Consider the following 26,984-nt stretch of genomic DNA (forward strand, 5'->3'; position numbering starts at 1 on the left):
TCCCCATGTGGAGAAGAACGCCTCCCGTTTGCCTTGTCCTCCCCCCCTGTCCTCCGTCAGAATCATTTACCCTGTAGTGGCTGACCTGTCTGACAGTGGTGTGGATAGAGGAGTACTACAACTGCCACCAGACTGCCACTCTTGTGTCTACATTACAGACGAAGTAGCTGAATGTAACGCACCGTTGTCATCCTCACTTTCTGCTTCAGGTAAGAGACAGAAAATAGATGGATGAAGATAATTCTGAACTTTTTACCCTAATCCCCACTCTACATGTACTCTTTGCAGCACCCTCACTTGTCATCATCAACAGATCCGACATTTTGGAGGCCATGGGACGACAACACAAGACTCTCTGTCGCGTTGTTCCCGCTTAGTTATGGTAATATTTCACAAGCAGAATTGAAATATGGTGAATCATTGCTGTGTTAAGGGGGGTGCAGCAATGCCCCACATTTGCAAAGTGAAATCGTTTGTACAAGTTTCTTGCTTGGCAAAAGACTGACAAAGGGAAGCCTCATTTTGTAGATCACAACGCGCCGTTGGATGAGTTGGTTGTCAAGAGTAAGGCGAAAAAAACACAAATCTCCTTCGTCTGCTTTATGTATGCTTTTCATATCTAAGAAATACATTTTGTTATAAAGGGCCTTGTCAGTTATTTCTACATTTTTAGTCAACTTATAGTAAAGTCACATGAACCCGTGCCCGTGTATAATACCCCCCCACACACCACTTAAATAAATACCATTATTCGTCTGTACTTGTGTGTAATACGGTCCACTGATTTGCTGGTACAAAGTCAATATTGTAGAGTAAATTTGACTCTATTTAGAGAGAGACCAAATACACTTGGCTAAGATTTACACTAGGAAGAGAGTAAAATAAAGAACTGAAAATAAATAAATAACAAAAAAGTTACTCAAGGGTTGAGGAACGAACTTACAACCTTCAGCTTGGGAGACTGCCACACTACCACCTGAGCTATGCTCCTCCTACTGTTTGCTTATCTCCAAGAGACCAAAGACATCATTTTTGGTCTTTTTTGAGTTAGGAAGATTCCATGGAACCATGTAATCAGCTGCAGCTGACACGAGTGATATACTACCAGAAAGCAGGAGCTGTGTAGCTCAGGGAGTAGATCGGCTGTCTTCCAAGCTGAAGGTTGTGAGTTTGTTCCTCCACTCTTGAGTCATTTTTATTTTCATTTTTTTCCCCAAGTTCTTATTTTACTCTCTTCCAAGCGTAAATATTACTCTAAAACTGAATCTATTTGGCCCCACTCTAAATAGTCAAATTTACTCAGAATGTACTGTGTATGCTTTATTATCTGCGTGAATAAGATGAATGAATAACGATTCAAAACATACTATAAGGCATAAGACAGTTATCAGCATGTTTTACACTTGCATGACCATTAGGAATTTTAAATGTCAGACAGTTAATAAAGGTTTTATTTCAGTGTTTCCCCCCCACATGGTAAAAATTAGAAACTAAAGACATTGGAGATCAATTGTCTGACTTGCATCTTGCTCACATTTCTAGCTAATTTTACTACTCACATCACATCACGATACGATAAATATCACGATATGAACATCACGATACGATAATTATCACGATATTGTGGGAAGGCTGGCAAAATAAAAAACTCATGAAACTGTAAAAACTCACGATAATGCAAACAAATATATATAATAAATAATTAAAGTTCAATTTAAAAAAAGCTTAGACAGTGTTTCCCACATCATGTTCTATGTAGTTCACAATGTTGTGTTTGGCTGCAGTGGGCCAAAAGTATATATTTTTTTATTTTACAATAACCTTTTTATTTGACCATTTATGACTGAATAAACTTCTAATTAGTAGATTAACACCTTAGCCCAGGGATGGGCAATCTACACACAGCCGATGATACATGATCAGCTCATCAGCAAGCTCCGCATAAGCCTGATAACAATCCTGTTGATTGGAATCAGCTTGTGTTGGAAGAGGGAAACCTCCAAAACCTGCAGGCCACCGGCCCTCGAGGACCGAGTTTGCCCACCCCTGCCTTAGCTGTTCACAATGGGTACTCCTGCAAGCCTCTGGCCAATAGTTTTCAGACTGGATGCAGGTTTGAATTTCCCGCCCTCTGCCTGCGGATGTGACGTCTTGTATGCAGTGTGTACGTGAAGAAGGGTGTATGCAGTTTCCTCTTTCATCAACAGATGGCAATAGAGATTCAAAATGGAATTTTCTGTGTTCAGTAGCTTTAAAAGACTAATAACATAATTGTAAATCTCCATTGAGAATATGACATACATGTATGAGTCAATGTGACTGTCAAACCCTTTGGACCTGTGATTTTAATTCATGTAACATAATATCATGAGTCCCACTCACATTCATACCTACGGACAAATTAGAGTATCCAGTTAACGTACCGTGCATGTTTTTGGGGAATGCAGCAGGAAACTGGAGTACCTGGAGATAACCCTCATATTGACACCCACCAAAAATAGCAGTTAACAGTGTTATCTTGCTCTGCTCTTTAATGGGTGTGTCTGTATAAGCTCCAGATCCATGACATTCTGTTGTAAACGTTCGTCTAGGCTGATGTCTGGAAGCCCTCACACCACAATGCAAAACATAAATCACTGGATGCAATATTTGAGAGTTTGTGTACCAGTGACTGTACTTCATAATATTAGCTTAATGTGGCTATCAATATTCTTTTTTTTTTTTTTGCATTATCTGATTTGTCAAGTATGTATTATTTTGTCAAATGTATTGTATTATATGGGGTTTTTGTGAAAGGTGTTGCTATGGACAATTTGTCATACTGTGGCAACATTTTTTTTTACATTATACTCAACTTAGAGGAGCAGCCAAGGCATTAAACCATCTCTGATACACTTAACTGTACTGTATGTTCCTTTCCTCTTCCTCACAGCTGAGGCAAATATTAATACCAAAACCTGCCACTTTAAAACACAATTAAGCACTTGTCATCATTTATTCCAATCAAAAATACAAAAAAGGTTAACAAGAACAAATTCCCACATGAACAGCATTTATACTCATTTCCACTTTTCACATATCCCAGTCACAAGTGCCAAACACGACGCAGTTTTGTAATGGAACAAAAAAAAAAAAAAAAACATAAATAATGTAACTCGTTGGGGTCTCAAAAGAGAAAGAAGAGAAGTGTTCTTTACCTGATGTGGAGACCTGGCAGTTCAGCAATGACACACAACTGGGCAGGATGTCATATCACTCACTGCCTGTGTGTAAGGAGGGGTGTGACATGGTGCGTATGTGTGTGTGTCAGTCAGAGGATGATGCATTTCCTGGCTTGTGGCAAGGGGAACGGTTTCCTAGTTCAACTTTTTTTCTGAGTTGTATACTGTTTCAAAACCAACACATCAAATTGGAAACATTCCCATGAATGCACCATCAAAATACAGTAAAAAAATTCTGCAGCTACTGTATATGATAACTAAAAGCAGTGATAGAATCATTGTGAAATGTATAGTAAACTGAAAAACAATTGAAATCCTCACCGGGAAATACTGAAATGGTTAAAACCACACATGCACAGTGTGAATGAGTATTAAGTTCTGTCAGTTCAGTCCAATCCTTGTTGCTTTTCTTACCTAGTGAAAGACTGATCATGTTACAGTATGCGCTGTCAACTCAGAATCTTGACAAATGAGATTTCTTCATGATCACACAGTAGTTGCCTGACCTGATCGGGGAGACATTTTAACACAGTGCTGAACAATCCAAAAGAAGTTTGTAAGTGTAACATTCTCTAGAAAAGTATGCAAATCTTAAAATGACCTACAATGACCTGGATGACTGACATTCTACACCAGAGGTGGGCAATCTTGGTCCTCGAGGGCCGGTGTCCTGCATGTTTTGGATTTTCTTTCTTCCAACACAAGCTGATTCCAATCAACAGGATCATTATCAGGCTTATACAGAACTTGCTGATGAGCTGATCATATATCATCTGTGTTGAAGAAGAGCAACATGCAAAACCTGCAGGACTCCGGCCCTCGATGTCCACCTCTGTTCTACACAGACATTTCAAGTTACTTTTGTAGGGAAAAAGAAGTCACAACAAATTGTAGTGAGCAGAAACGGCACTGACTTTTTAGAGATGATTTTTTTTTTTAAATACTTGAGATTTGTAATATTTATATTTTTACTACGTGTCAAAATTAGTGCATTAATTTTGAGTTAATTTAAAATTCCTTTAACGCCACTCATTTTTTTAACGCGCAATTAATGACCGCCCCTTACTTGAAAAGCCTGTACTGGGGGAATTCCAGTCGCAACGCAGCAGATATGGCCACATCAAAATTTAGCAGTAACAAATATAATAATAATGCATATATTTGTGGGGACTGGGGTCAAGTTGTATTTTACAATTTTAAAAATGTGCAAAATTTCACAAGTTACTTCATGTTAAAGATTAGATAGCTCTTAACTCATTCACTGCCATTGACTATTTCTATTAGTTGAACATTTTTTCCCACTTTTGTTAACAAGAGTATGAAAACCTAGAATTTTTTTATTGTACATTTAGAACAGATATGAAATTTGTGAATAATCGCAAGTTAACTAGTGAAGTCATGCAATAATTATGATTAAAAACTAATCGCCTGATCCCCCGAATTTTTAATAATATATTTTTTTAATTCATTCACTGCCATTGATGGCTATAAATGTCAAAAATTAATTTTAGCTCTTTCTATTAGTTTAACATTTTTTCCCACTTTTGTTAACAAAAGTATGAAAACCTAGAATTTTTTCATTGTACATTTAGAACTGATATAAAATTTGTGATTAATCGTGAGTTAACTAGTGATGCCATGCGATTAATTACGATAAAAAATTGTAATCGCCTCTTGACCCTAATTTTTAATAATCTTTTTTCATTATTAATTTATGGCAGTGAATGAGTTAATATGAAAAGAAAAATGCACTGAGCTGTCACCATTGTCTTACAAACGCAATTACGTATACCATCTAGTGGCAGAAAAATTATCTCAACACAAATCAATGAGACTCGTTTTTTACAGTACAGTACATCTTTCTAATTTTAACTCAATTTTATGAATTATTATGAAATTAATGCATCAATGACTAAAAGATCCAGCCTTATTTCTATTAGTTTAACATTTTTTCCACTTTTATGTTAACAAGAGTATGAAACAATATTTTATAGTACATTTTATTGTACATTTAGAACAGATATAAAATTTGTGATTAATCGTGAGTTTACTATTGAAGTCATGCAATTAATTACGATTAAAAATTGTCACCTGATACCACAAATTTTTACCTTTTACTATAACCGATTTAATGAGCCACTCAGTTTCACTTTACAGGTCAGTGTGTAGTGAGACTTGCATGGCTTAATCCTTCAAGGCAGTACTTGGCAGCTAGTATTTGTGGAGCCACATGCAAAAGACAGACATCAGTTAAAAATCTCAAAAACCTAACAACACAACATAACATAACATAAACAACAAGTCAAAATAACGTAGTGTATGGAAGCCAACATAAGAATTTTGGACCAAATAATTTTTGATTCTGACTGAGGGAGGGGAATGGTTAAATTGGGACTCAAATGGCAAAAAGAGACAATAAATTCCTCTTGGTTCATGGAAATCAGTTCTGGCGTTAGAACAAGCAAAACCATTTTGAGCTTAGCAGAGGTTCGAAGGCCAGGCACAGTGTTGGACCACGGCAAGACTGCCTCATGTTGGAAGATAACACACTTTTAAAATAAAAACATTGAGCATTTGGATTAATCTTAAATCGATGAGGAGAGCGAGGCGCAAAGGATGGCTCATAAAAAGATGACTGGGTTATTTTGTTTTTGTGAGCTAAGACTATTAGGTAGACTGGACGTCTGATACTCTTTTGAAGACATATTGTAATTTGCACATCTGACATGAGGTCAAGTCTTTCCAAACCAGGAGAACTTGGACAAGGCATCCATGTTACTATATTTCGCCTTTCCTCCACGGAGCTAGTTTATGGCTTAAGGTCCATCTTTCAATTGCTAACCTCAACAACGAAAAACCTATACCAGTTGCATTTAGATGGACATGGCAGCTCAACTATGTCGGGTGCCAAAAGATGCCAAGGCCTTTCTGCCTGTGCTATTCTCATTGAGGAACTGGAGACTTCCTCCTTTGACAGTACATACAACCGTAACACTGATCACACCAAGTTTCAATTTCACTGTAAATAGTGGGTCAATCTCTCTGGCACACACTAAGATCTGTTAGCAAGCACAGTGAGCTGTCTAAAGTGTGCCATGCAGGTGTCCCAGGACAGCCTGTATCACCACCAGCCTGCACACAAGCGTGCACAACAGCCCATCAACCCAAGTTAGCCACAGACTCTTGAAAGAGCAGCATCCGTAAAAGTCTACCAAGGGGGTCTCCAGCCCTTCTCCAGGCATGTCGAAGCCTGTCTGAAAGTCTACGTTGCTCTGTTGGAGACATCGGTCCCATTGTGTGAAAGAGTGTCGATCAGGGGTCTCAGACTCAAATTAGGTCGGATTACCAGGTGTGTCTCGACCGCATCATTTATTCCACAAAAAAAAGTACTAAATAATGATAATATATATTTTTTATTGATTTGGAAGGCTTTCCTTAATTACATGTTCTCCCTTTTACTGGCTCTTTCTTGGCTCTCCACTTTCTGAAGTGACTAAACACGTTTTCATTCCCACCCACAAATGGCCTGTAGGTGTAAATGTGAGTGTGAACGCTTGTCAGTCTGTACGCGTCAGCCCTGTGATTGACTGATGACGTGCTCGGCCTGACCCTTGCTCTATGCGTGATTATGAATGCAAATAGCAAAATAACAAGTTCTGGTTTCTGATCGGATCGCACATACAAAATCTAGCCTCTTATCATTTTATCCAAATTTCTGTCAAATGGACTTATTGTAAACAGTTAGAAACACATATTTTTATATGCATTAGTGTATAGGCTGCTTTGTAAGTTGATGACTTTTTCTTTCTGCCCGGTTATCTTGCCTCTACAGCAGTGATGTCAAGTTTGCGGAACACTTGAGAGATGACAGCATTCCAACATCGCCCACATTATACACTTCCCAGACATCTCACATTCCCATGCTGCTCCTTCATTCGATACTAAAATGAGCTTCCCATGGTTTATATTTCTGAGAATACAATACAATACAATAACAATCTTTGTGAAAATGCAGATACCTGGAGAACATATCTTTTATCATTAAGAAACCTTTCTTAACTCACTTAATGTCTTCAACACGGTTTGGGAAACACACGAGAAAGACATTGCATTGGCGTATTGGTTGGCAATTGGATGATTCTATTAAATACAATTATTTGTCAATTCCGTGCAGACAAAAACACAAGATATATACACACAACTCACAACATATTTATTTGTTCACATAAGTTGACTGCTGTTAGGAAAAAAATAGCTAATACATAAAAATATATAATTTGGATTGTAGATCATAAGAGGATGAGCAGTATGGGAAATGAATGGACTTGTGAGTTGAGGGAAGTGGCCTATTTAAGTTAAAAACAGCGCCATCATCTAGACAGTTCTGCATGCAACAGTTCAGGAGGAGAATGTGGACTACACCTTGAATTATAGGGCACATAATATAACTATATAATATAACTATATAATATAACTATATAATCGCTCTCTCTCTCTCTCTCGCCCTCTCTCTCTCTATATATATAACACTCATATTTACACACAAACGTCTGGCAAGTGAATCATTACATCGTCAGTGACTGAATACAAATAATACTGTCTGTTGTTAGCACTGGCAGTCTACATGTATTGGGCAACATGTGTAACAACAGAAACTATGCAGTCAACAGACCCAGTGTGTGACCAGGCTTGTGAAATTAATGTTACATTCATGTAATGAATGTGAACCAGGCAGTCATCCAAAGTCATTTAGACTCAGAACCGCACCCCTATAAAGGACCAAAACTGCCAAAATTAAAATGTAAATATAGAGTACAATACAATAAAATACAAAAATATATATATAATTCAAAAATTAAATACAAAAAATAAAGATAAATGGAACTAAAACCAACAAAATATATATATATTCATAAATAAACTTTAAAAAAAATAAAAAATAAATAAAAAGAGATTCAAAAAATTAAAATGAATCTAAAAATAATTTACAAATCAAGTCGCAAGTCGTGGTGACAGTGGACAAGATAGTCATTGCTGGATATCTCCATGCAAGACAGCGAGACTTCCTTGTTCGCCGACCCGCTCACTCAACCATTGAAAGGCAATTTGCCATTTGAAAGGCAACAGTGGAGCCTAACCCAAGACCCTCATTTGAATAACATTTTGACCTGACAGAGAGTCTGCAGCAGGAAATAAATAAACGTAAGAGCCGAACGTTTATTATTTATTGATATTTAATTCTAATCTATTTATATATATATATATAAAAAAAAATTTCAACATTTATTCTTTGAATCTTACGTTTATTTATTTATGGATATATATATATATATATATATATATATATATATATATATATATATATATATATATATATATAGTTGTTTTTAATTTCCATTTATATTTATTTTTTGTATTTAATTTTTTCATTACATTTTTTATATCCGTTTTTATTTTCACTTTTATTTATTTATTCATTCAATTATTTATTTTAATTTTGGCAGTTTTGGTCCTCCATACACACCACAGTGTCCTTGTTTATTTAACCTTCAAACTTCATTGTTGCTCGGTTTACGTCCACCAGGCACTCTGATGTGAATAATGACTTATATTGTCCTATATTGATTTGATCTTTAAGTGGTACTGTGCACTGTTTATTCAGGCTGAAGTGTAGGAAAAGTCTTCTCTATCAGCAGGGTGCTGCCACGTTGAGTTGCAAATCCTCTCATCTAGGACTTACAATCTCACAACATGATGTGATCTTTGTAAAACCTTGCTAATTCAGTTACAGTTGAAGCAAATGTCCTCAAAAAGATCTGCTCGATATAAGCATTTTGTAAAAAAGGGAGAGGTACATTTGTGGTTGTAGTACTGGTTTGTACCACTAGAGCGCCTCTTTCTCCACAAGATAATGATCAAAATTGCACTTTATGAGGAGAAGGTACCAATACACCAAATAACAAATCCTATAAAACAAAACAAAGTCTGAGAAATGTGCCATCTCAAAAAGAGTAACCCTTTTTTGCACACGCAGGTTAGTAGGAAGAGGATTTTTGGGTTTTATCTGTGTCACTCATCACAAGTGTAAACATGCAAACACAAAAGGACAGCTTGCAGAACTTATAACTGTAGAATTACACTAGTTCTGTATTGGACCATTAATTCATTTGTTGTTGTTGTTGTTTGTTTGTCTTTGCAATATTTGAATCTTGTCAGTCAGCATTATTTTGCCCATTAAGTGCTCAAGTTTCAAAATACCTGTGGCAGAATATTAGTTTGACAGCTTAATTAAGACACTAAGGTTTGTTCCAGCTTGGATACAAAAAAAGAAGCAAGAATTTTACAGTATGGTTTACTTTCCAGGCAATTGCCTGATGATGGTCAGCATACTGTATATGGAGGACAAAACTGCCAAAATAAAAAATAAATAAATGACTAAATAAATGAATACATGACTAAAAGTGAGAAAAAACGGTTATAAAAATATAATAAAAAATAAATAAATACAAAATTAAATATAAATTAAATATAAATGAAATGAAAAAAAAACTAAATATGCAAATCCATAAATAAATAAATAAAAGTAAAACAAAATAAAAAACAAGATTTAAAAAATAAAAATAAAAATTATATATATATATATATATATATATATACATACACATTGTTTGCTGAAAAACAATCTTGTGTCCATGACCTACTTCACGACTTTTTTCTGTGCAGACACACTCGTTAGTAAGATAGCCAATAGCAGCACTACATGTAGACATCAATATTAACACTTGTTTCCCTCATTAGCAAGTAGCAACATGACCGAGGAGCAAAAAATCAGATTTGTAATGAAAATAATGTGTTGGTGTTGAGTGGTAGAAGGTAAGAAACTTTTCACATATCCTGGTGAAATTAAGGAACACTTCCACTCAACTAGACAGACATACTGTGACTGACTGGACTCGAGGAGGACGGCTGCTCCGTTCATCTTGCATTTTTCAAGCAAAAGCAGAGGGGGGGGGGGGGCTTGTTGAGGTGGATCAAACCAGTTTCAATCAAATCGGGGGTGTACTGTATTTTTGTTGTTTAAATATTACTTTTAAATTCTATGGTTTTCAAATATTTAATTCCCTGTGCAATAATGCGGCACCTTCATCAATAGGGTCATTGTCAAAAGGACATGCCATGTTCGTGACAAAAGTGGACTTTACGCTATAGACTATAGGCGTATTTACGCAAAAACTTGCCACAGCGGACTTTATGAATGAGGAAATTAAATTTCAGAATGCGGCTGAAAGGAGGCGGGAACAGAGAAAACCTCAATGTTCATTGTGAAAAACCTGCAACCAACCAGGTTTGGTTCATGGAACATGTTATTACGGTAACTGACCGAGAGCTTAAATGACCTCTTTTTATGAAACAGGCTAGAGTTACCGCTTTTTCCTCTGGTTTCAGTTACCTCCCTTTCTGAAACTGAAGACTCAGAGTTTAACACATTTCAGAGTTTCTTGACTCAGAGTTCTCACTAAACCTGCTTTGTGAAATAGACCCCAGCTAATGTATAAATTCAGTTTATGTCGAGACCACTAGAGAGAGAGCCTGTGTGTGTGTGGCCACATCAAGTATTCAAAAGAAGAACAACTAAACCAATCTTTTAAATTTGTATCATTAACAGCTCAGAGTGTTAACGGTTCTTCAGAACGTGAACAAAACTGGCGACCCGGTTCTTTTTCTCATCTCCCTCAGCATGTCTAGTTCAGAAAGAATTCAGAATTACATTTTGCTGAACATTGTCTTTAACCTATGGTAGCCTATAGGTGTAGACCACACATGCTCACACGAAACGCCAAGGGCAATGACACAGCAAAAAAGATGGGAGCCACACTAACAAATGCTAAGTAGGGGGGCTGCAAAATATCATCCTGGCAAAAGGCCCCCGGGCTGCAAGTTTGAGACTCATACAGTATGATTCTGACCAACTTCACATCGCTTTGTCCTCCTGCATCGATTTCTGCATTGATTCCAGCAAACAAGTGTCTTCTTTCGCCATGTCAAGATCTGCGCCTCTCGTGCACAACTTTGAATGAGAGGAGGAGCTTTAAATCACAGCTGTGTTCAGGGCCACAACGATGCAAAACACCTGTTTTAACTCATTCACTCACAGCCATTTTCTCTGAAGCAACCCCCTTTGCTCCCAACTTTTTTACTGGATTTTGACTGATTTTGCAAGTCCCACAGAATATTGTGTTCTATTGCTATAAAAAAACATGGAACCTATTTTGGTAGGTTGCATATAAAAGATTCAATATGAAAGATTAGAGTCTCTTCTTTCATCAGGGGGGAAAAAAAAGAGTATACTTGTATCTGTTTCCGTTTTGCATCAATTAGCATTAGAATATATGTTTGTTGCAACATGGCCCCTGCTTGATCTCTTATACTCTGCTGCCACCTGCTGGCCATTTTTGTAATAACTACCATTGCTTTAAGCGACCTCTTCAGGTCAGAGGCTGCATCAAAGCCTTCTGTATGCTCTAGCATAAAAAACAACAACATAAAAAACGCATAAATATGTTTTTGGGACCATGGCAATATTTAAAATAGAATGTTTTTATACGTTTTGGGGAGCAAATGAGTTAACTGCATCAATCTGTGAAAATACACAAATTTAGCCTAGCCACTTAACCTAAACCCTAAACCTAACCTTAACTCACAGATATACTGTAGACTGCACTTCGCATTAAATTTGCACTGGTCACTGAAATTGAGCCCTTTGACTCTAAATCCAAAAAGTCCACTTTAAACATCTGCACTGTCTATGTGTGCTTGCAATTCAGTGTCATATAATCCAATTAAACAAATTACTACTATTATTTTCATTTTTGCATACAAAAACCTCCCATCCAACCTTTGTTCAAATCAGAAATGAGCATTCACACTCCCAAATGTTTCTAGTCTCTCATGCACTTTTGACACTCTTGCTGCTTGATAAATCATGGTGGCTTTCTTCCAGAAAGAGATGGGGAATTTTTTTTAAAATAAAAAACGGTCTTATAAAAATTACTTTTTGCAAGATAAGGCATTCATTATCAAGCTACTCAATCACCTGTTGCTCCTGTTACTGCACCATCAGTTTGCCAATGATCTGTTAACGTTCTCTCCATATCATCACCCTTTTACTTTATCAATGTGAATGACATCATACTGTATATGATGTGTTTTGACTTTATAAAGGTAGAAAAGTTATATAGAAGTGAAGGCCGATTTTGGTATCAACCACTGCTCTTGTGGCCGTTTTTCGGTCATGAACTAAAGGCTGAAATGGTTATTTTGCATTTATTGAGGAGCGGTGGTAGTGTCCAACGTGCCGATTCGTTGTTTGACCAACATCGAGCCATTAATTACTATTCGATTCGTCGTTGTGGAAGGACTGGGCATTTGGGAAACTCATGAAATTCCCGATGTCTAGTCCTCCCCAAATGTCAGGTCATCTCTTTCATTATCCATTTATATTATGTATAGTACAGTATAGTACTGTGGGTTGCAGTCCCCTCTTGTGCTGCAGATATAGAATATTTTGGTGTTCAAATATTCTTCGGAAAATTCTATTGAATAATCAGGTATTTGGAGAAAAATAATATTTCCGCATGGTGAAAGAACAATTATGAATACAGAAGACAATAAAAATATATTTCCACTTAATATTGATCGACCAACTTTCTTTTCTAGATTGTTTTAATTTTTTTACTTAAATTATGCTTAACAGCACATTATTTTCCTTTCTAGAGAGTTCGGGAGATTTTCGTCAAATCTCTCCTCATGGATTTTGGAATGACCTTCCGTTAAATATTAGGCAACCTCCCTCTCTACCCAACACATCTTTGTTCTTCGGCGTTTGACTTGGCATGAGACTCATCATCGTTTCAATGTTTTATGGTGCCTGCTGTATTTCATATTTAATTTGTTTATTTTATTTACTTACCTATTTTTATTGACTTATTCATTTACCCACTTAAGATAATTATCAATGTATTTGGTGTTATTTTTCTTTTACCTGTCTTTATTCCAGGACTGATTTTTATTCTATGTATAGCATGTTGTATGAAATGAAATTCCGAGTTGAGTAGTTTTTGGTCTGTGAGACGAAGTGACGTCAGAACCACAGTTGCGATTTTGTGACCGTCAACTGCACAATTGAGTGAGCTCATTTTATTAAACTGATCTCTAGGAAAGGCAACTGTGTCCGGCTGTCAGCATCAAAGTGTGCAATGATTCCTTCGATTAGACTGCCTTTGAAAAGTAGTCAGACAACTCGAGCTGCAGCCACTAGCACCATTAGCACGCTGTGCCCCTTAAATACTAGCAATACAATGCCAGCGTAATTAAGTCTACGTTTAGTGCCCTTAATTAGTGATCGAACATGATTTCTGTACGAAGTTGTTTTGTTGACTTTAGCCGCAATTGTTTACGCCGGTAATAAGAGCGACAGACACACGTTCCGCTGAATGAGTCAAGTCATCCGTTGCGCCGCGACTGCCAAAACGCTTCCGGGAAAAACTTCAAAATAAACCGTTCATTGGCATTGCGTTCCACATATTACTTGGTATGGGGCGGTTTATTTTGAAGTTGGCCTTTTCTCCGCATTGGCGGTGTTTTGCCAGACGTGTCAAATATTCCCCACATGTATTTGTTTACTTCGCTGGATTTGTCATTGGGCTGGTGGCTCTTACGCTGGAAATGCAGAACTGTGCCGGAGTACTTTAAGCCCTGTAATTAAGAGTGCACATAAGTCTTCAGTTGTAACTTGTACTCACCAATTTAATTAGCCCTGAAATGCAGACATATCTTTGTATATATTTCAGCATTGACTACTGCACTGCTATGAGATGAATGATGAACGGAGAACGTGAAGATATTACAAAATTACTTGAAGCACTATTGAAATTGAATTCTTTGCACTTCACTGTATTCCTTAAAGGAGTTGTACAACCACATATTTTGATTGGGACTTTTTGTTGGCCACTGGATTATTTGTTTTGTTTTATTTATCTATTTTTCAAAATTCATTTTATTGTGTTCTCTATTAAAAATGACTTACAAGCAAATTGAAAAAAATAATAATTTCCATTAATTTTGTGCAATTTTAAGGAAATTTGCTATAATTGGGATATATAGGCGATTTAAAAAATATATCTGTCATTGTTTTTTTGAGAATTTTATGTATCATAAGTATTAATAGTATCGGTACTTGGTATTGGTATCGGAGAATACTGTACTGAAGATTTGAGTACTCGTATCGGTCTCAAAACGTGGTATTAAACATCCTTACTATTTAGTTTATCCAAATGAATACCGCTCTTACTTGAAACTTACATAGCATACGTATGTGTATGTATGGTTTCGCTACTGTATTTGTTTTTCCTTTTCCTGCCAGTTACTCGCAGAACCAAAAATGTTTCTTCTGACCATTTACCAATGTAATATGAGTGTTTGGCAACTGCTAAATGATTCAAATGACCTCCTCACCCTTTTTGAGAACTGCCCTCAAGCTGTAATTACCCTTTGACCAACACTTCTTGGAATGAATCTTCTGAATCAATGACTTGATTGATGGAACTGTCTGAGAATGTCTGTTCAAGAGCACAAATGACTTTTCAATCATGAGAAGGCTGCTAACCTGGCGGAGTACATTTTTACAAGGGTTAATAAGTCATTAGCATGTTTCTTCGCAGATACAATCACAAGTGGACAGTTTGAAATGAATCCGTGCACAACTGTGCCAGTCCTCCCTACTACTTGCATTGTCCTTCTGGGTAGCACTGCTCCAATAGGACAGGAGCTATCACTCATTTGAAAATCTTGGACCACACAACTTGATTGGTTTTATCGTGCTTAATAAACCAAAAGTTGAAATGGGAAATGGACCCAGCATCCTTAGATGTAATTTTATCTCTGCCTCTTAAAAGATGAGCTTCATCTCCTGCATAATCTGCACAATAGAAAGAGGATGTGACACGTAAACCATAAATGGTAACACCAAGTGCCAGGACTAACTAAAAATTGGCACTAACTGATTTCACAATCATCTGTCCTTGGCAGCACTGCCATGGTTCAAATGTTTAAGATCTTAAAAGGAGAGCCTGATACTCATCCCAAAACAGTTTTTCAGCTGGGCAGCAACACATTGAGCTGAATGTCCTTTTAAAGTCCTGTAATAAAAGCAGTGAGCGTCAGTGAACTTACAGCTTTTCTCATAGGCCATGTTGCCACATCAAACTTTGTCATTCTTTTAGTACTCGAATGCTTCTGGAATGAACAGGAACATCATGCGTGTAAGGAACCAGGCTCGCCAACAATTTGGAAATGCGTTTAGATGAAGCTACATGGTGACCTGCTTAATGTCTAGGAACCCTTATTTGGGCTTGCCCTGGGCTTTGTTAGTGGTTTAAGATGCTTGTATGTTATTGTTTTACATGTCATGTGGAATCAATGCAGACAGACAGTCAGAAGAGATTTTAGGTTTCTGAAATGTGATAGGACTGTGAGAGGGAAACAACATGTGTTTGATGGTGATCACATTCAGGAAACACATGTGCTGGATGACCCAGTGTTTCCTTGTGTACCACATGTGCTTTTTGAGGAAAGTCACAACCTTTCTGTGTTTTCCTCTTGTAGGCACATTTCTATGATGATGAATCATTTCCCAGGTCTCTACTTATGCAAGAGCAACAAAGACTAAACTCAACAAAGACTCGCCAACACTGAAATCATATCGAGGTTAACAAAAACAAAAAGGCACTTCATGGCCAAGATTGTTGGAAAAGAACGGTAACATGATTATTGGGTCGGATAAATGATTAGTTAAGGTTTTCGTATTTGTATTTTCAGCAGTTTATGTGCTAGTGAAGTGTGCACATTTTGCCACAGCCTGCCTCCAGTCTGTTGCTGCTGATCCAAATCTTAGAATTGAGCGAAAGATTTCTGATGGTTAAGAAATTCCAGGTCAAAAACTCAGAAGAGTACAGTAGCATCCGGGCTCCAGACTCACTTTTTCCCCCCAAGGGACACACAAGTAGAAAATGTAATTCGACTTGTGTGAATGCTCATACTTCCACTAATGTTTACTATATTCAATTGTGGCGCAGGAGTTTGTCAGCAACAAAACAAATATTCATGAAAAACTAAAATAAATAAATAAATAATACATAAATAAATACATTTTAAAAAACTAATCAGCAATGATTATGGATTTCAATTTTTCTTAAAGCCAAAAGTAAACACAAAACAAAGTTACTGCAACAGGGGTTCAAACTCATTCATTCACTTACCCCCCTTCACTGATAAAGCTATTGGCACTGATCACTCCATCATAAAATCACAATATGCAATACCCAGGCCAAAGTCTTTCTATTGACGAGCTGCCAATGGTCCGCATTTTACATAAAAAATGTTAGGAATAACCTGATCCGCTTGAAAATTCCATACATGTGGCAGATAACACACAAATATCCCATCAAAACCCACCCACCACCACATCAACATCACTGACTATTCAAATATAATGAGGGGGAAATCTTTGACAACCATTCACAATGGATGAAAAAACACATTTAAAGATGCATTGTGGAGTTTGTAAGTTTTACTCGTGACTGCCACCTATGGCCTAATGTGTAACTGCAGCCTCTGTGCCAACCTTGCGCATCATGCGTCAACGCTTCTAACTTCGTCACCATCGTCATCATCATCATCGTCATCGTCATCAATGTGCTCTTTAGCATTGGTCGATGCTTTTAGTCTTTGAAAAAAATGCTCAAGCGTGAGCTGCTTGCAACCGGTCGCCATTTTCGCTTCCTCAGCCATTCTCCCCTCAACACTCTAGCTCCGCCTCACGTATTCTACTGATGCCTACCCAATCTTGTCCAAAGAAAGTCATCGCTGCCATCTAGTGCCCAAAAATAGTCATTATACTAACTAGATCTGCTTGATACTTTCCGCACAGCTGGCCAAGGCTTTCCTCCACCCGTTTAAAAAAAAAAAAAACATAGTGAACATCTTTTAACGTCTTTGACAGTCCTCCGTAGGATTTTACTAAACGTTATTTAATGTTTTTGGCAGTCAAAGAGTTAAAAGCTATTGTTCATATGTTCTGTTACATCCCAATGTTTTTGTGATTTGTAATTTTCCACAGAATGGCAGAATGCTGGTTGGGTGGTTTACAAAGACATGTTTACAACAGCTACCAACTACTTAATTGTGACAGTTAAGCACAAACTGTGAATGTTATGTTTATGTTAAAACTGATTCAGAATCAGCATACATTATTGTTGTCTGAACATTTTGCACAGGAATTATTATTAGAATAAATGAAACCTTTAAATAAATGTTGGTTGGGTTTATTACATTAAAGTGGATTAAAATCGTCCTGAATAACTGAAAAAAATCAAGATTTTATTTTGTGTCCATATTTCCCATCCCTAATACAATCTAATAGGTGCATTCACAGTTAAAAAGTCATGGCTCTTTGTACTCATTTGGACATTGGTAGAGCACTGGAGCATTCATGATGTAGACATTTTTTTAACATTAACATTTTGAACTCTACAATGCACCTTTAAACTTATTAACTGTTTCCACTCAATGTCGAGAAATGACAAGTTGTCACTCCCAATTGAACTACAAAAGAAATGCACTGCAAACGAATTAGATTTTTTTAAAGGCTATGTTTTTTTGAAGTTAAACCAAGTTCAGAAAGATTAAGAGTCGTTTTAAGGTCAGAGGGTTGATTTGACAAGAGGGAGAAGCATATGCATGCAAACAAACACGCCTACATTTGTGGCGAAGATAAGGCTTATCTTGGGTATTTCCTCAAAGTCAGGACATTTATGACCTAGTTGATGGGCTGAGGTGGAACACAGGTAACTTCTTCCCATTATCTATTTTACATTCAGATTAATTGAAGTGTAGTTTTCCCAAAGCATGTTGACCCTTAAAATGATATTATAGCAACATGAACAAGTCCAGGGGGCACCGACGAGGCCAACATTACGCTGTGCTGCAAAAAAGTTGTCGGGGCAACATCAACATGTTAATGACAGCATTGATATGTCATCATTGTCTGTGAAAACTGAAGAAGCTGCTGTGGTTCTGTCGACGTCACACATTAAAATGTTTACACAAGTTAGTCATGGCAGGGATTAATAAGCTAACTTTGATGAGATGTGCCTGCGGAGCGGCCATTTCCCAGCTGCAGTCCGTTTCCCAACTCAACAAAGTACGTCAGGAGGCCGGGTGTCCTGTTAATGTCTCTGTGCAGCTTGAAAGCTAGTAGATGACTATTATAAGCCAAAGTGATTGTCTCACCATCAGGCAGTGGTGTCTCCATCCAACCTTAGACACTCACACATAAACAAATATGAGCGCACTCCCACGAGAGGCCCTATTAAAGATGAGTCAGGCCCAAAGGCTTTGCTTGCAGGGGTACTTTACTGATGTTACAGTCTCCTTTTGTTGTGGAGTTAAGTACTGTCCTGTGTGGCCCAATAAAATCCGGCATCAACATTAAAGAAAATATTTTTGCCAGGAAGGCCCATTATCACTCAAAAACGTGAAAATCGGGAGTATGAAACTAGCTTGCATTTTCAATGTTAATAATTTGCTTTGGAGAAATCCCTTAATAACTAACTATTTTGGAAATGCCTCTATTTCTTTTGCAATATAATCAAATTAATAATAATAATAATAATAATAATACATTTCTTTATAAAGCACATTTCAAGCAAATTTTAAAATCAATTCGGAATTGTACTGGCAGCCAATGTAAGGATAACTAGTTCTAGTGAGCAGCTGAATTTTGAACTACTTGCAGTTTGTTCAACGATTTCTTTTACGGCAAGTAAATGATGATTTGCAGTAGTCTAATCTTAACAATAATTAAAGCATGAATATTTTTCGGTATCTTCACATGACAGAATATACCTGATTCTAGCGATATTACGGAGTTGCAAGTAGCATGAAGAATGCACAAGCTTCTTGACGTGGAGTTCAAATTTTAGTTCAGTGTTAAATATCACTCCAAGATTTTGGTAGGGGGGTCTAATGTTAGAAGCAAGACATCTAGTGATGCACCTAATAATTCGGCCAACGAAAATTTTCATACGAAAATGGCAAAAATGTGCGTTTTCGGCCGAAATAAAATTCAAGCCGAAAGAATATGGCCGAAAGAGGATGTTGTGGTGACGCAAGCAAAAAAAAAAAAAAACGCTGCAAGCAAGTGTCTGTTTGAATTAAACACCCAACACGGGAGTGAGTGTCCGCCTTGCCGCTCGCTGGCGTTTGAGTACCGGCAGCTTCATTGTGCACACCGGAGAAGGAGAGGGTCGCTTGGTAAACTATTTAAAAAAAAGAGCGCTGCTGACTACTGCACTACAGGTGAGCCACTCTTTCTCCTGCAGCGCCTTCCATTTTTTCTTTGATGAGAGCCCCTCGAGCGCTTCCACTTATTCACTTGCATTCTGGTGGCCGTGCTAAATACTTTAGCTAATGTTAGCACTATTGCTATTAACAGTTTTAAACAAATAAACACTTACCGCTATCTCCGGGTGACTACAGATCTGTACAGGACGCCATGTGTGACTTTGCAGTCCGTTTCCAAAGCCGAGTGGCTGGTGCGAAGAAATGTTTGTTTTTTTAACGTTGGTGATTATGTGAATGTTCCGATTTTAAGTGCGCCGCACCTTGTCCTGCTCCAAATAGCCTACAAATGCGTAATCCGCACCGCACGCATCCGTGCCCGCCAGTGCGAAGTACTGTACATTGACTATAAAGCGCAATTGCACCGCCAGAAAATGCTCAGTTCACCCCGCGTTTGGTGATTAATGTACCATTTGCCAACATGTGTCTGATGTCTGTGGTGTGGACGCATTTCAATTTAAATTGTGCTTTGTTAAAATGCCTGTGCTAAACAGGCCTAAATATTTTATAATAATATTATAATTTTAATTAATTATAATAAATGCAATGATAACTAAAAAAAATAATTGACATAATTTTTTTTCGGTGTTTCGGTTTTCGGCCAAGCATTTCTTATTTTCGGTTTTGGCCGAAAAATTTCATTTCGGTGCATCCCTAAAGACATCCATGTGATTATTGCAATTTATCGAACACCATCTTGAAAGATGCCCTAGGTGAGAATCAGCAAAGGAACCGGACACAATTTTAAATGGTGTCATCGCTTATACAGTAATGTCCAAAAACAGTAATCCATCATCATCAAAATTTTGACCACTTTAACCTTTGAAAATATCATATATAATGGCTCACTTGTGAACAGCTTACCTTCAGTTTCTTTTGTCATCAAGCCAATCAAATATTAATCAATAATCGCCTCAATATGTTCGATTTTGTGGAGGTGAAAATAGTTTTTCGTCAAGCAGTCCCCACCCATGAATAATATGCGTTACAACTTGTGCTGAAAATTGTCACTAAAACAGTCCTTGTTAAATAGGGGGCGGGCCCGAGCCTGATTCAATGCCAGGTGTGGGCGTGTGTGACCTCAGAGTATGTTTTTTCCCCGTAGGCTACTAGAATAAAGTCTAATTGCACATCCACTACAGTATGTACCAGTGGCGCTCTCATTGTCATAGAGTGCGCAAGGAGTAATCTGGAGGTAGAATTGGTGCAAAAGTAACTTGCACAGTAAAAACTTACAAATAAAGAATTTGTAGTTTAAACATTAGAAGTCGCCACTAGTTGTCACTAGTGTTTTTGCTGTTAACGTACGGACACATGATTTTTGCACAAAATATCTCACTAAAAAATGGGCAAAACAGATTTGTGCTTGTAGAGATAGCTGATTTGTAGTCATGGACTTAGAAGGTTAAGCTTTGGGTGCAAAGGGCCATTGAGACCAGAGGGCTTTACCTCATTGGGCCATTTGGACGTCCGTCAAGAGCCGCCGCTTGAAGAAAAGTTATTTTGGTTCTCAGTGTGGCAAGGTATGTATTGTTACATTATTCAACCACCATTATTATAGTACTCGAGTCATAAGTAAGACTTGAGTACTTCAGTATGAAAACAAATGCCAGCTATAACTATGCGATGCTCATTATGAAAACATGTTGGCTAATCAGCGCACAAACTATGGCATTTGTAAGAATAATGCTGGTCAAATAATGTAACAATACATACCTTGCTACACCGAGCATCAAAATTGACTTTTCTTCAAGCGGCGGTCTTGAAGCACTGCACTAAAACCACGTTAAATTACTACAGAATTTTAGCACTGACATCCTTTTTATATACAAAAATATTACATACACTCATACAGTATTGTAAGTGCCAATGTTAAGTCCGTTTAAATACACAAACAGTTCAAAAACCACTTGATCTGCAAATGATAAATAATCAATCTCATCTCAAGTCCTACAATTTGGAAATTAACAAAAATTTCCAGAAAATATGCTGCTGTACATTGGTGTGTTGAATCCTATCGCATGTGATTGGGGCGAGAGGCAGGGGACACCCTGGACTCATCGCCAGTCAATAGCAGCTCACATATAGCAACGAGACAATGTGTTGGAAAGCTGGCTGGGACCGAGAACACAGACTTATACACACACGTACACACTGCACACAATGCAACAAACAATTTTACTAGCGATGCCTTTAGTCAGCTACTCCTTCAGATGTGTTGGAGACGAGGCAGGCGCCACGATCCACCAAATTGTTATCTCTTGGACAGGTTGCAGCTATTAAGTGAATTTGGTTGCTCTGTACTTATGACACGTGCAACAGTCACACTCAGAACATGTAAACTTCACAAATGCAGGCTCAGGCCGTTTTGAAACTTGAAACCAGAACTCTCGACTTAGTGGAGGAACTCTTAAATGGTAGCCTAACCACTACTCCACCATGCCACCAGAAAGAAAAAAAAAGTGCAAAAGGAAAATATTTAATGTATAATTGATGCATACATGCACAGGCTGACAGTTGACAATCTCCTCCACCATTTAGGTCAGAGGTAATAATAGGGGGCCGTGGGGCTGTCGTGGTTGACAACAACTCTACAACATGGTGTGGACATCGGGGGCAATGCCTCGGGATTGACAGACCGGGGTGGTAGTCCCCCTTTTTTAAGAAGGGGGACCGGAGGGTGTGTTCCAACTATAGAGGGATCACACTCCTCAGCCTCCCTGATAAGGTCTATTCAAGGGTGCTGGAGAGGAGGGTCAGTCGGAAAGTCGAATCTAGGATTCAGGAGGAACAGTGTAGTTTTCGTCCCGGCCATGGAACAGTGGACCAGCTCTACACCCTTGACAGGATCCTTGGGGGTGCATGGGAGTTCGCCCAACCAGTCTACATGTGTTTTGTAGATTTGGAGAAGGCAATCGACCGTGCTCCTATGGGAGCCCTGTCGGGGGTGCTTCGGGAGTACGAGGTACCAAGCCCCTTGATATGGGTTGTTTGGTCCCTGTACGACCGGTGTCAGAGTTTGGTCCGCATTGCCGGCAGTAAGTCGAATTTGTTTCCAGTGAGGGTTGGACTCCGCCATGGCTGCCCTTTAACACCGATTCTGTTCAGAACTTTTATGGACAGAATTTTTAGGCGCAACAGTGGCATTGAGGGGGTGGCCTCAGCATTGTATCTTTGCTTTTTAGAGATTATGTAGGTGCTGTTGGCAGCCGAGTGTGAAGCGGTTGGGATGAAGATCAGTACCTCCACATCCGAGACATGGTCCTCAGTTGGAAAAGGGTGGTGTGCCATCTCCGGGTCGGGGATGAGATCCTGCCCCAAGTAGAGGAGTTCAAGTATCTTGGGGTCTTGTTCACAAGTAAGGGCAGGATGGAGCGGGAGATCGACAGGCGGATCGGTGCAGCGCCTACAGTGATGCGGACGCTGTATCAGTCCGTTGTGGTGAAGAAGGAACTGAGTTGGAGGGAGAAGCTCTCAATTTACCGGTGGATCTACGTTTCTACCCTCACCTATGGTCACGAGCTGTGGGTCATGACCGAAAGAACAAGATCACGGATACAAGAGGCCGAAATGTGTTTCCTCCGCAGGGTGTCCCGGCTCTCCCTTAGAAATAGGGTGAGAAGCTTGGTCATCCGGGAGGGACTCGGAGTTGAGCCGCTGCTTCTCCGCATTGAGATGAGCCAGTTAAGGTGACTCAGGCATCTGGTTCGGATGCCTCCTGGACGCCTCCCTGGAGAGGTGTTCCAGGCATGTCCCACCGGCGGGACGCCCCGGGGACGACCCAGGACACGCTGGAGAGACTATGTCTCTCGGCTGGCCTAGGAACGCATTGGGATCCCGCTGGAGGAGCTGGTTGAAGTGGTTGGGGAGAGGAGAGTCTGGGCTTCCCTGCTAAAGCTGCTGCCCCCGCGACCTCGGATAAACGGCAGAAGATGGATGGATACTAATAGAATCATAGGAACAGGGACATAAATCATCTATTTTTACTCTCTTTAAAACATGCACTGTGCATTGCCATGGATACTCAAGTCATGTAATAATGCCAACCTGTAAATATTACTCCCCTTGCGATATAAGAGAAAGGAATTTAATATCTCATCATTGTTTTCTATCCTTTCACTTTCCCTCCCTCGTTGTCTCTCATCCACAACACTCTCCATCTCTCATCTACCTTCCTCTTTATCCCTCTGTCTGTCTCGCATTAGAGGGATTAGACATGAATGTGAGGGCTCCCTGGGGCCAAAGACCACATTACAAGGAATTGCTGATGCACATCATGGGAATGACATTGTCTTGAATCTCATTGGATAAGGGATAATTGTTTTTAATAAAACCAGATATGTAGGTTAGGGTGGAGTTCGCGTAAAAAAATACAGACAGGAGATGAAGAGTATCAGTGATGTGACATAAATAGACTTGCACATATGTGGCAACTACAAAGGAATATAGCTGATGAGCCACAAAAACATTGTGATCTGTAGTGAGAGCAGGGAACAGGTGGAGGAGAAGCTAGAGGTGGAGAGGTTTGGTTTGGAAAGGAGGGGAATGAAGATTAGCCGTAGCAAGACGGTGTATCTGTGTGTGAATGGGAAGGACCCAAGTGGAAGAGTGAGGTTACAGGGAGAAGAGACCAAGAAGGTGGAGGAGTTGAAGTCATTAGGGTCAACAGTCCAGAGAAATGTGAAAAGGTGTGATGCGTGATAGAACAGTTTCAGATAAAATGAAAGGAAAGGTTTATAAAACTGGTGAGACCAGCGATGTTGTTTGGTCTGGAGACAGTGCCGCTGAGGAAAAGACAGGAGGCAAAGCTGGAGGTGGCAGGGATGAAGATGCTGAGGTTTTCTTTGGGAGTGACCAGGATGGATAGAATCAGGAATGAGTACATCAGAGGGACAGCACATGTTACAGTAGAAGCATTGGAGATAAAGTCAGAGAGGCCAGACTGAGATGGTTTTGACAAGTCCAGAGGAGAGATGGTGAGTATATTGGCAGAAGGATGCTGAGTTTCCAAATGTCAGGCAGGAGTTCTAGAGGAAGACCAAAGAGGAGGTTTATGGATGTAGTTAAAGTAGGACATGATTCGCTGTGGCGACCCCTTAAGGGAAAATCCGAAAGGAAAAGAAGAAGAAGAAGTATTACTGGTCTCTATGCTTAAGCTTGTAACAAAATAACTGTGTGGCACGAGTGTGAATTGAGCCCTTATGTATACAATCAGGAACACCCTAATCAGCTCAGCTAGACTGGGCCACAGATGGGAGAAAGCTAGGTTGCCCATGTGGGTTTTAACTAGGGCCCACCTTGAGCCCATCTGTGGTTGCCCACATGGGGCCACCATGCAACCCCCAGACAAAATTAACAGTTGGGCAGCCCAGATGGGACCCATTCACCAGCTCATATCCAACCCACATGGGTCCCACACGGGTGTGTTGGCAGAGAGTAAACATGGGATATGGATTTTGTAATCCAATCCTATGCAGAATTTGAATTAAATGCTGTTGGGTATTTCAGAATCCCAAGATAGAGATTAACATAGTTTTGATGCTAAAGATCAGGATTATCCTAATCATACTGGAAGGGTGGCTCAAGAAAGGATTCAAGATGGAATCAGGATTATAATAGATTTGGATTTGTCATTATAGTTAGTTTTTAATTAATGTCAGCTATTGTTTTTCAAATTTAGTTAGTTTTGAAAAGGTTTTAGTTTTTTTTGCATATACTGGTAGTTAAATATATATATATATATATATATATATATATTGTATTTGTCAGGTGTGAGATTTTAAAAAAGTGCTCACAAGTAAAAAAAAAATAGAATTAAAAAAAAGCATAAATTATTATTGGAAAAAAGTAAAGTGCAATAAGTGCAGTGCATAAGACGTCTTCTAAGGTTAAATGCCTCACAGTATACAGTAAAACCATTCATGAGCAAAGAGCAGACTGAAAAAGCACCATAACGGAGGGCTGTTGGCAAAAGGAGCCGTGAGCAGCCCGAAGCCGCAGAGAAAGTCGTGCAAGGACCGCCCAGCCCCAGGCCCATGGAGGAGATATGACCATAGGAAGGCTGAGGCTGAGTCCACCCCTCTAACTCACAGAGCCTGGGCTAGGTTTTAGGCAGCACCCTCTGCAATAGTTATTTTCTTACGAAATAGACAAATAGAACAGATGTATTTTTTCAATATTGGTTTGATCTGTTACACTTTGGAAAAAAGGCACAAAGTTTGATCTTTTTTTCCAAAGTAAAAGCAGATGCTCACAAAAGTCTTATTTTGATTAAACACACATTATCTGTCTGCTTTCATGAAGGACTACAGAAATCAGAGAAAATATACTGTTAGGGGACTGAAATCAGAAGATTTTGACCATTTTAAGTTAAAGAAGCAGTTATCAAAACCATTGTTGATTAATTTGACAATCAATTAATTAGGATATTCCAGTAATAAAGAAATGTGTACAATTATGTTTCTGGTTAATGGTTACATAGGGCAGTGCTTCTCAAGCCTGGTCCTCGGGGCACACTATCCAGTCTGTTTTCCATGTCTCCCAATTCCAACGCTGGTGAGGATCAGGCTTCTCCAGAGCTTGCTGATGAGCTGTCATTGGAATCAGTTGCATTGGGAATAGGGAGACATGGAAAATAGGCTGGATAGTGTGCCCCGAGGACCAGGGTTGAGAAACACTGACCTAAGGTACCCCTTGGATTATGGAGGGTTCTTGAAACGTTTTCTTCACTGTAAGGGGTCTTTGGACCCCTGCACTAATACGTATAAAATTCAAAGTTTTATATTGTGAAGGTTTACTGACAAAGAGCATCAACTAATGTCAAGTCCTTAAAAATCTGTAACACACCATCTGCTGATGATGCAGTGATTTACTGCTCTCCCATACAGGTGAAGTATGACCTTCTCACGCCTTGCTCATACCTATGAATTACAACCCACAGTGAATCATTCCTCCTGACATTTCTTAAGTTTTTCGCCCTCATTTTGAAGTTACCTTTTGAAGAGCTGCGTGGCATGTGAGCTCTTATGAGGACAGTTTTACAAAGTGAGGCCACTGCGACTGACCCCCCCAAAACTTGAAAGGACATGTTTGGGTATACAGCTAATAAGAGCTCATAGCTCAGTCAACCCACAGCTGCAGAAAGAGAGAGAGAGAGAGCATTTTCTTTATAATGATTTGGAACAAGAGATTGTTTGTTGATTATTAACTCCTTTGCTCCCAAAAACGTATAAAAACTTTCTATTTTAAATATTACCATGGTCCTAAAAATAAATTATGTATACCTGTTTTATTTTTATTTTTTAT

General features: G+C 38.8%; 1 protein-coding gene across 1 annotated transcript in view; it reads right to left on the minus strand.

Annotated features, from left to right (window-relative positions):
- Positions 1–26,984, minus strand: part of septin12 (septin 12) — a 77,696-nt gene that overhangs the window by 24,013 nt on the left and 26,699 nt on the right. The gene's annotated exons all lie outside the window — the stretch shown is intronic.

Source organism: Vanacampus margaritifer, chromosome 2 (assembly GCF_051991255.1).
Source record: "Vanacampus margaritifer isolate UIUO_Vmar chromosome 2, RoL_Vmar_1.0, whole genome shotgun sequence".
NCBI lineage: Eukaryota > Metazoa > Chordata > Actinopteri > Syngnathiformes > Syngnathidae > Vanacampus > Vanacampus margaritifer.